Raw genomic sequence first — 11,651 nt, 5'->3', positions numbered from 1 at the left:
TCTTCCAGTTGACCTGGGATCCCTCTGGTAGGTTAGCCGGGGGGCAAGGCTGAGTCTCCGAGGACCAGCCTGACCTGAAGCAGTTCCTCCCTGTTAACCTCATCCCACACATGGCCACTGGGCAGATTCAGGGTTAAACCAGCCAAACCAGAAGAGAGGATCCAGGGCCAGGGCCAAGTTCTTGCACCACGTCTCCTGCAGTGACTAGCGGCTACTGTGGAGGCCACCCAGGGCGCCTGCAACACTGGCCAAGAAACACAGGGTGGTTTGAGCACAGCCACGCTGACACTCGTTGAAAAGGATTTACTTCACAGCTGCCAAAGAAAGCCTGAACACAAACACAGACAATCCTCAAACATTCATGTTCAGGGAAAAAAAAAAAAAAAAGATCCAAGACCTCTTCACCCAAGCCAGAGGTCTGGGGAGAAGAAACCAGCCAGATTTAACCCATCATTTGGGACAGTCAAGCACTCGGCTATCTTGTCGAACCTTGGCAAGGTCACAGAACATAGGTGTCATTCCAAAAACTGCCTATGACACCTTTCATCAGAACCCCTTTTTGGTCCCTTAAGGCGGCATTCCTAAATAAATCAACGTTATACCCAGACAAGATCCTTTTGGCTGGGGCATCTGCAATGCAAACATCACCACTCTCATAAACACTTAAATGTTCACGATGCACCAGGCATTCCTGTGTGTGCTAGTCGCTCAGTCACGTCTGACTCTTTGTAACCCCATGGACTGTAGCCCGCCAGGCTCCTCTGTCCATGGATTTCTCCAGGAAAGAATACTGGAGTGGGTGGTCATTTCCTTCTACAGGGAATCTTCATAGATCAGGGATCAAACCCAGGTTTCCTGTACTGTGGGCAGATTCTTTACCATCTGAGCCACCTGGGAAGACTCCCTAGTGCTTTATATATGCCAGTTCATTTCATCCCCATGCTTAACCCTAACTTGCTTTAAGTCATGTGGCCAGTATATGGTGGAACTAGGATTCGAAAAGCAACAGTCCAGAGCTGATGCTTGTAGCCTCCACACTACCCTGCCTTCTGAAAATAAAGATCAACATTTTACCCTTTGAGCATCTGTGATTTGATTGAGGTCATACCTGAATGGTCTAGTGGTTTTCCCTGTTTTCTTCAATTTCAATCTGAATTTGGTAATAAGGAGTTCATGATCTGAGCCACAGTCAGCTCCTGGTCTTGTTTTTGTTGACTGTATAGAGCTTCTCCATCTTTTGCTGCAGAGAATATAATCAATCTGATTTCGGTGTTGGCCATCTGGTGATGTCCATGTGTAGAGTCTTCTCTTGTGTTGTTGGAAGAGGGTGTTTGCTATGACCAGTGCATGTTCTTGGCAAAACTGTATTAGCTTTTGGCCTGCTTCATTCCGTATTCCAAGGCCAAATTTGCCTGTTACTCCAGGTGTTTCTTGACTTCCTACTTTTGCATTCCAGTCCCCTATAATGAAAGGGACATCTTTTTTGGGTGTTAGTTCTAAAAGGTCTTGTAGGTCTTCATAGAACCGTTCAACTTCAGCTTCTTCAGTGTTACTTGTTGGGGCATAGACTTGGATTACTGTGATATTGAATGGTTTGCCTTGGAAACGAACAGAGATCATTCTGTCGTTTTTGAGATTGCATCCAAGTACTGCATTTCGGACTCTTCTATTGACCATGATGGCTACTCCATTTCTTCTGAGGGATTCTTGCCCACAGTAGTAGATATAATGGTCATCTGAGTTAAATTCACCCATTCCAGTCCATTTTAGTTCACTGATTCCTAGAATGTCAACGTTCACTCTTGCCATCTCCTGTTTGACTACTTCCAATTTGCCTTGATTCATGGACCTGGCATTCCAGGTTCCTATGCAATATTGCTCTTTAAGTATCAGACCTTGCTTCTATCACCAGTCACATCCACAGCTGGGTATTGTTTTTGCTTTGGCTCCAACTCTTCATTCTTTCTGGAGTTATTTCTCCACTAACCTCCAGTAGCATATTGGGCACCTATTGACCTGGGGAGTACCTCTTTCAGTATCCTATCATTTTGCCTTTTCATACTGTTCAAGGGGTTCTCAAGGCAAGAATACTGAAGTGGTTTGCCATTCCCTTCTCCAATGGACCACAATCTGTGACCTCTATCAAATCCCTTATGATTATACAGTGGAAGTGAGAAATAGATTTAAGAGCCAGACATCTTGGAATGTGAAGTCAAGTGGGCCTTAGGAAGCATCACTATGAACAAAATTAGTGGAGGTGATGGAAATCCAGTAGAGCTATTTCAAATCCTGAAAGATGATGCTGTGGAAGTGCTGCACTCAATATGCCAGCAAATTTGGAAAACTCAGCAGTGGCCACAGGACTGGAAAAGGTCAGTTTTCATTCCAATCCCAAAAACAGACAATGCCAAAGAATGCTCAAACTATCGCACAATTGCACTCATCTCACATGCTAGTAAAGTAATACTCAAAATTCTCCAAACCAGGCTTCAGCAATACGTGAACCGTGAACTTCCTGATGTTCAAGCTGGTTTTAGAAAAGGCAGAGGAACCAGAGATCAAATTGCCAACATCCGCTGGATCATCGAAAAAGCAAGAGAGTTCCAGAAAAACATCCATTTCTGCTTTATTGACTATGCCAAAGCCTTTGACTGTGTGGATCACAATAAACTGTGGAAAATTCTTCAAGAGATGGGAATACCAGACCACCTGACCTGCCTCTTGAGAAATCTGTATGCAGGCCAGGAAGCAACAGTTAGAACTGGACATGGAACAACAGACTGGTTCCAAATAGGAAAAGGAGTACGTCAAGGCTGTATATTGTCACCCTGCTTATTTAACTTCTATGTAGAGTACATCATGAGAAACTCTGGACTGGAAGAAGCACAAGCTGGAATCAAGATTTCTGGGAGAAATATCAATAACCTCAGATATGCAGATGACACCACCCTTATGGCAGAAAGTGAAGAGGAACTAAAAAGCCTCTTGATGGAAGTTAAAGAAGAGACTGAAAAAGTTGGCTTAAAGCTCAACATTGGCATCCAGTCCCATCACTCCATGGGAAATAGATGCGGAGACAGTAGACACGGTGTCAGACTTTATTTTGGGGGGCTCCAAAATCACTGCGGATGGTGACTGCAGCCATGAAATTAAAAGACGCTTACTCCTTGGAAGAAAAGTTATGACCAACCTAGATAGCATATTCAAAAGCAGAGACATTACTTTGCCAACTAAGGTCCATCTAGTCAAGGCTATGGTTTTTCCAGTAGTCATGTATGGATGTGAGAGTTGGACTGTGAAGAAGGCTGAGCGCTGAAGAATTGATGTTTTTGAACTGTGGTGTTGGAGAAGACTCTTGAGAGTCCCTTGGACTGCAAGGAGATCCAACCAGTCCATTCTAAAGGAGATCAACCCTGGGATTTCTTTGGAAGGAATGATGCTAAAGCTGAAACTCCAGTACTTTGGCCACCTCATGCAAGGAGTTGACTCATTGGAAAAGACTCTGATGCTGGGAGGGATTGGGGGCAGGAGGAGAAGGGGATGACAGAGGATGAGATCGCTGGATGGCATCACGGACTCGATGGACATGAGTCTGAGTGAACTCCGGGAGCTGGTGATGGACAGGGAGGCCTGGCATGCTGTGATTCATGGGGTCGCAAAGAGTCGGACACGACTGAGCGACTGAACTGAACTGAACTGAGCATCTGTCATAGCCTCACCAGCCCTATGCCCTTTCTTTCCTACTCCTTAGAGCTGCTAAGTACCTGTCCACCCTCGCCTGATTCCTTCAGCACCTCCCAGAGGACTCTGTTGTCATTCTTCCCTCCTACACACGTGATGTTTAAGGTGAAAGTGGTAGTTTACCCACATTAAGCACTTGCAATTCTCAAAATTAAGGAATTACTTTCAGTAAGTCTACTGATTTATCTTAGGCAGCGTCATCACAGTGGCTCATCACCTTTGCTTGGTCTCCATCAGTGTAGCCCGGAGAAGGCAATGGCACCCCACTCCAGTACTCTTGCCTGGAAAATCCCATGGATGGAGGAGCCTGGTGGGCTGCAGTCCATGGGGTCGCTAACAGTTGGACACGACTGAAGCAACTTAGCAGCAACAGCATCAGTGCAGCCAAGACGATGGTGGTACTTGAAGGGAGAGGGCTGAGGCAGCTTGCGTCTCTGTCCAGACAGATGACAAAGGCACTACCAAGCAGTAAAGCCTCCTTGTTCAGGATGCAGGACCTGGGACACAGCCCCTCTAGGTTATGTACATATAAGGTACCCATTGTCATCTCCTTCCCTGATGGCTCAGAGGGTAAGGAGTCTGCCTGCAATACAGGAGACCTGGGTTCGATCCCTGGGCCAGGAAGATCCCTTGGAGAAGGGACTGGAAACTCACCCCACTATTCTTGCCTGGAGCATCCCATGGACAGAGGAGCCTGGCGGGCTACAGCCCATGGGGCCGCAAAAGTCAGACACAACTGAGCGACTAACACATTGTTAAAAGGGAAGAATTGTCTCATGTCTTTTTGTCTTTTAAAGTCCTCTCCCTTAACATGATATTCAAAAGTAAGAGGGAGGTGAATAAATTCACCTAGAGCAAAGCGGCTTCAGGAGACAAAAGTGATGATATCAGTCAGCATATACTGGCAAGTCAAGGTTATCCCCCAAATCACAATATCTTCAAACTACAAAGTTAAGTTCTTACTCTGATCCTTGTCATACTGTTTCCAGGGCTAAGGCTGACTAGCTGGAATATCGCTGGTTCCCATAGTAGAAGGAAAGAGAGCGCTGGAGGTTCACACTGGCAGTCAAATAACTCTGAACCAGAATCAATGCATATCATTTCCATTCCAATCCACTCACCAGACCTGACTGCTTGATACCCCCCTGCCACAAGGGAGAAATGCAGTGCTACCGTATGCCTGAGAAGCAGACAGCCTGAAATATTGGATGAACTGCCGAGATGGGGACCCAGGTTCCCCTTCTGTTTGAAAATCACTGTGATTTTGAACCAAGCTGGCAAAGAATAGAATGGATGTGATGAATGATATTATATAAGGAGGCGTCGCAGTCAGGTTATATCCACAACCAGCAAGTCTTAATCCCCAGTACCTCAGAAGGTGACTGTACTTGGCAATAGAGTCTTTAGAGAGCTGCTGCTGCTGCTGCTGCTAAGTCGCTTCAGTCGTGTCTGACTCTGTGCGACCCCATAGACGGCCGCCCACCAGGCTCCCCTGTCCCTGGGATTCTCCAGGCAAGAACACTGGAGTGGGTTGCCATTTCCTTCTCCAGTGCTTTAGAGAGCTAATTAAGGTAAAGTGAACTCACTGGAGTGGGCTCTAATTTAAGGACTGATGTCCTTGAAAGGAGAGGAGATTAGGACGCAGAGGGAAGACCATGTGAAGACCCAAGGAGAAGAGGGCCTTCTACAAGCCCAGGAGAGGGGCCTCAGAAGAAATCAACCCTGCCCACAGGTTGATCTTGGACTTCTAACCTCCAGAACTGTGAACGATTTTGTGAACATTTGGAGTTTGACCTCCATCCCTAACAGGAACCCATTAATGACCATTTGTAACCGACATCAGATTTCCTGCCCAACCTCTAGGGGCCTTTTCTGTCTTAATGACTGATCTGAGTGGCATAATGCAATCCCCACCACTGGTATTAGAGTAGTTCACTTGGCAACTGTTGGCTTCTTTTTTTGTTTTCAGATCTAATTCTGCTTTGGGAAGCAGGTCAGATAAGCATTATGATCCCCATTTTATAGATAATGAAACGGAGCCATGAAATAGTCAAATTGTTTAGCCCACAGTTACAGTCAGTTCAGAGCTAATGCCAACACGCAGGGCTTCCTAGGGGGCCCTACTGGTAAAGAACCTGCCTGCCAGTGCAGGAGGCGCAAGAGCCGCAGCTTCAGCCCCTGGGTGGGAAAGATCCCCTGGAGGAGGGAAGGGCACCCCACTCCAGCATTCTTGCCTGGAGAATCCCATGGACAGAGGAGCCTGGTGGGCTGCAGTCCATGGGGTCGCAAAGAGTCGGACATGAGTGAAGTGACAGCATGGTACACGTCCACGAGCACACGGGCTCCACGGTCCCAGGAGACATTTCCTGTCCAAGGCCAGTGTTTTACTTTGTCCTGGGGTAATAAACACTCAATGCAGATTTCTCTCTCTTTTTTTTTTTTTGGCCACACCCTGTGGCTTGCTACCAAGGATCATATATGGGCCCCCTATAGTGGAAGAGTGGAGTCCTAACCTAGCTGGACCTCCAGGGAATTCCCCAATAAACACTCAATACTTATCTGTTCAAACTAAAAGGGTGCCTTTTGGAAACTGATATTCAAGGTCCAGATAATCTAATCCCAGAAATAGAAAACTGCTTTTACCCCAACCTACACTTCACTTTATGTTATTTCTTAGCTTTTCATTTTCTTCGTAGGCCATACAGATTTTTCCGAACCCAAGCAGTGCCTCCATTGACTAGTGGCTAAACTTGGAATTAAAAAATATTAAATCATTCCAAGGAAATCAAAGAAAGATTAGGTGTCACTTTCTTATATTTGAGGGTATTCCTCCCTTTTGGCATCCAGCTACCAAGCTGGCCAATCAAGGTCAAACTGGAAGTGTGGGCGTCCATTGAGCAGAGAGCCAGGAATTTCTAAATCTCTGTCAGGATTAGGATGTCAAGAGGCAGGGGAAGCTTAAAACAACAGATCTCATTTATGTGGCCCTGTTTACCTTTATTCCTTCCACTTACAACAAGCCAGAGGCACCAGGAAAATATAAATAAATAAATATATATATATATATATCAGCTGGACATCACTGGAAGAAAGGCCACCCTTAAAGTGTCCCTGGATGTCATCTCCCAGCATTTCTCCTAGTGCTGGGGTGTCGCTGACTGTCTGGAGCCCTTGAGGCAAGTCCTCATTCAAGTCCCTGCCCCATCCTGAATGTCCTCCCAGGAGAAAGGCTGGGCTGAGCTGAGGCCACACATCCCAGCCATTCCAGGCCGAGGAATTAGACTCACATAAAGGGCCACTGGAGAAGAGCCTGATGCTGGGAAAGACAGAAGGCAAAAGGAGAAGGGGGCGGCAGAGGATGAGATGGTTGGATATCACCGACTCGATGGACATGATCTTAGGCAAACTCCGGGAGATAGTGAGGACAGGGAGGCCTGGTGTGCTGCAGTCCATGGGGTCGCAAAGAGTTGGACACGACTGAGCGACTAAACAACAACGGTAACAACAACTAGGGGGCCTCGGAGGCTTCCCTTGTGGCTCAGATGGTAAAGAATCTGCCTGCAGTGCAGGAGACCTAGGTTCAGTACCTGGGTCGGGAAGATCCCCTGGAGAAAGGAATGGCTACCCACTCCAGTATTCTCGCCTGGAGAATTCCATGGACAGAGGAGCCTGGCAGGCTACAGTCCATGGGATCACAAAGAGTGGGACTCGACTGAGTGACTGACACTCTCACATGTTTCAGAGGGCCTTGGTGAGTCCTTGTATATGTTCACCTTGATCAGATTTCTTCTATGCCTGGTAAAAATGCAATCAAGAGATACTTTAGAGTTTGGAAGGTGTAGTGAATAATCATTTCAGAACCAGCAAAGATTGAATGAGAATTTTAAAAGGCAGTCTTTCCATCATCTTCGTCTGCATCCGGCACGCCATTGTAAAAACTTCCTAATTGTCCTCCTTCCCTGAAGTCCCATAGACTTCTTGATTTCGTTTGATAGGGTTTAGTGAGCCCCTGCTGTGTGTCTGGCATTGTGGTACATGCTGGTGATACAGCAGTGAGCAAGATCCACGGGTCCTTATGCCCGAGGAGTTTTACTAACAGTAAGCAGTTTCAGTAAAGGGTAACGATTATTATGATAGCAGAAATGTCAAGGTAAAAGGGCCGGCAAACATTCCCAGCAGAAAAAGCAGAGTATGTGATGGAGCTTGGACATGATGTAAAGAATAGGTGGGACTGGAGTGGGAGGCTGGAAGAGGCTGAAGGCTGAGGGGTCCTCTAGGTCCGCTCGGGACACTTGAAGTGTGGTGAGTCCCAGTTGAGAGGTGCTGTAAGCTGGATTTCAAACATTAGGATTTAAAAAAAAAGATGTATCTCAACAGTTTTGTATTAATTGTGTGCTGAAGTGATAATATTATGGGTTAAATAAAACTATTTGATTTTTTTCTGTTTTAACTTTTCTGATGTGGCTACTAGAAAATTTCAAATTCCCTAGGTGGCTTACTTTCTATTTCTCTCCAACAGCACTGTTCTAGACTGTGTTAGGAAATCTAGACTTCATCTTGAGAGCACTGGGAAGGGTTTAAAGCATTTTTAAACAAGGAAGTGATGTGGTCAGGTTTGCATTTTCAAAAGACTGTGGTGAGGAGATGAGATGGTGACAAGACCAGACCAGAGGCAGAGAGAACACTTAGGGGCCACTGCAGTCATCCAAGTGAGAGAGGGTGGATTAGATGGGGTAGTAGCAATGCATGTAGAGAAAAACATTTTAAAGTCTAATTACCAACACCAAACGGCTCTCACTCCCATGAGAAATGATATGTTGAACTGTATGAAATTTCCATCTTTGTCAATCAGAAATGGTTGAATATTGAAAGAGCTAATATGGGCCAAAGTTGGAACAGTAGAGTCACATAATGAAGATAGTATTATCAGTGTGTGCATGTGCAGGCTCGGTCATGTCCAACTACAGAGCACAACTACAGAGTGTCACCCGCTCACAACCAGAAAAAACCCTCCAGCAGCAACCAAGACTTGGCGCACCCATGTTTTTCAAAAAATAAAAAGAATTAACTGTTAAGAGACTTGAATACCAGCTATTTCAAATAGTTCAACTCAGTATATAAATCAGACAGGAAACAGCCAAATATGACACACGAAAGCTACACAGGGATCAAGACCATCCCCAAGAAAAAGAAATGCAAAAAGACAAGATGGCTGTCTGGGGAGGCCTTAAAAATAGCTGTGAAGGGAAGAGAAGCACAAAGCAAAGGAGAAAAGGAAAGATATACCCATTTGAATGCAGAGTTCCAAAGAATAGCAAGGAGAGATAAGAAAGCCTTCCTCAGCGATCAATGCAAAGAAATAGAGGAAAAGAACAGAATGGGAAAGACTAGAGATCTCCTCAAAAAAATTAGAGATACCAAGGGAACATCTCATGCAAAGATGGGCTTGATAAAGGACTAGAAATGGTATGGACCTAACAGAAGCAGAAGATATTAAGAACAGGTGGCAAGAATATACAGAAGAACTGTACAAAAAAGATCTTCACGACCCAGATAATCACGCTGGTGTGATCACTTACCTAGAGCCAGACATCCTGGAATGTGAAGTCAAGTGGGCCTTAGAAAGCATCACTACGAACAAAGCTAGTAGAGGTGGTGGAATTCCAGTTGAACTATTTCAAATCCTAAAAGATGATGCTGTGAAAGTGCTGCACTCAATATGGCAGCAAATTTGGAAAACTCAGCAGTGGCCACAGGACTGGAAAAGGTCAGTTTTCATTCCAATCCCAAAAACAGGCAATGCCGAAGAATACTCAAACTACCTCACAATTGCACTCATCTCACATGCTAGCAAAGTAATGCTCAAAATTCTCCAAACCAGGCTTCAGCAATACATGAACCGTGAACTTCCTGATGTTCAAGCTGGTTTTAGAAAAGGCAGAGGAACCAGAGATCAAATTGCCAACATCCACTGGATCATCGAAAAAGGAAGAGAGTTCCAGAAAGACATCTATTTCTGCTTTATTGACTATGCCAAAGCCTTTGACTGTGGATCACGATCACAATAAACCGTGGAAAATTGTGAAAGAGATGGGAATACCGGACCAGCTGCCTCTTGAGAAACCTGTATGCAGGTCAGGAAGCAACAGGTATAACTGGACATGGTACAACAGACTGGTTCGAAATAGGAAAAGGAGTTCGTCAGGGCTGTATATTGTCACCCTGCTTATTTAACTTCTATGCAGAGTACATCATGAGAAACGCTGGGCTGGATGAAGCACAAGCTGGAATCAAGGTTGTTGGGAGAAATATCAATAACCTCAGATATGCAGATGACACCACCCTTATGGCACAAAGTGAAGAAGTGAAGAGCCTCTTAATGAAAAGGAAAGAGGAGAGTGAAAAAGTTGGCTTAAAGCTCAACATTCAGAAAAGTAAGATCAAGGTATCCGGTCCCATCACTTCATGGCAAATAGATGGAGAAACAGTGGAAACAGTGGCTGACTTTATTTTGGGGGGCTCTAAAATCACTGCAGATGGTGATTGCAGCTATGAAATTAAAAGACACTTACTTATTGGAAGGAAAGTTATGACCAACCTAGACAGCATATTAAAAAGCAGAGACATTACTTTGCCAACAAAGGTCCGTCTAGTCAAGATTATGATTTTTCTAGTGGTCATGTATGGATGTGAGTTGGACTATAAAGAAAGCTGAGCGTCGAAGAATTGATGCTTTTGAACTATGGTGTTGGAGGAGACTCTTGAGAGTCCCTTGGACTGCAAGGAGCTCCAACCAGTCCATCCTAAAGGAGATCAGTCCTGGGTGTTCATTGGAAGGACTGATGTTGAAGCTGAAACTCCAATACTTTGGCCACCTGACGTGAAGAGCTGACTCATTGGAAAAAGACCCTGATGCTGGGAAAGACTGATAGCAGGAGGAGAAGGGGACTACAGAGGATGAGATAGTTGGATGGCATCACTGACTTGATGGACATGAGTTTGGGTGAACTCCGGGACTTGGTGATGGACAGGAAGGCCATGTTTGTGTTTTGTGGTTCATGGGGTTGCAAAGAGTTGGACACAACTGAGCGACTGAACTAAACTGAACTGAAAGCTATACTGGTCTTCCCTGATGGCTTAGACAGTAAAGAATCTGCCTACAATGTGGGAGACCTGCGTTCGATTCCTGGGTTAGGAAGATCCCCTGGAGGAGGGCATGGCAATCCACTCCACTATTCTTGCCTGGAGAATCCCCATGGACAGAGGAGCCTGGCGGGCTACTGCCCATGGGGTCACAGAGTCAAGCACGACTGAGTGACTAAGTACAGCACAAAGCTACTCTTAATACCACATTATTATAACATGCTACAAATGGCACTTGTTTGGGGGCAACTTTTGCATCAAGATCGGAGTCTGTCTCAACATTGAACTCAAATACTTTATTCAAATAATCTGATTTACAATATTTCTAAGGGAAAGTGTCAGGTGTCAACCAGGATTGGGCAGAACATAGCAGTGGGTGGCCCAGTTCCACTGGCTTTGTCATTACCACGGACTGGCTTTGGGTCAGGCAGAGAATACTTCAGCCCTCTCCCTCTCTTCCCACTTTGAAGACCTGTCACTCTGATAAACTTCAGGGATTAGGATGGTGCAGGTCCCAACAAAAGACACTGCACAATGGCAAGGCCCGCCCCCCCGCCCCCCCTGCACCCCCCCCCGCGCCCCCCCCCGCCCCCACGCCCCCCCCCGCAGCTGTGCTGTGCTTAGTTGGTGTAAGTTTCCTGGAAAAGCACCAGCAGGTGCCTGGAGGGCTCAGGATGCCTGTCCTACAGTTGGTGCCAAATGAGCACACTGCCCCTCGCCATGGCACTCAGCAGCAAGCCGGACCAGGTCAACCAGTAAGTTGAACA

Source organism: Ovis canadensis, chromosome 9 (genome assembly GCF_042477335.2).
Source record: "Ovis canadensis isolate MfBH-ARS-UI-01 breed Bighorn chromosome 9, ARS-UI_OviCan_v2, whole genome shotgun sequence".
In the NCBI taxonomy this organism is placed as follows: domain Eukaryota; kingdom Metazoa; phylum Chordata; class Mammalia; order Artiodactyla; family Bovidae; genus Ovis; species Ovis canadensis.
The sequence above is the reverse complement of the archived record's forward strand: the minus strand, read 5'-3'. Positions refer to the sequence as shown.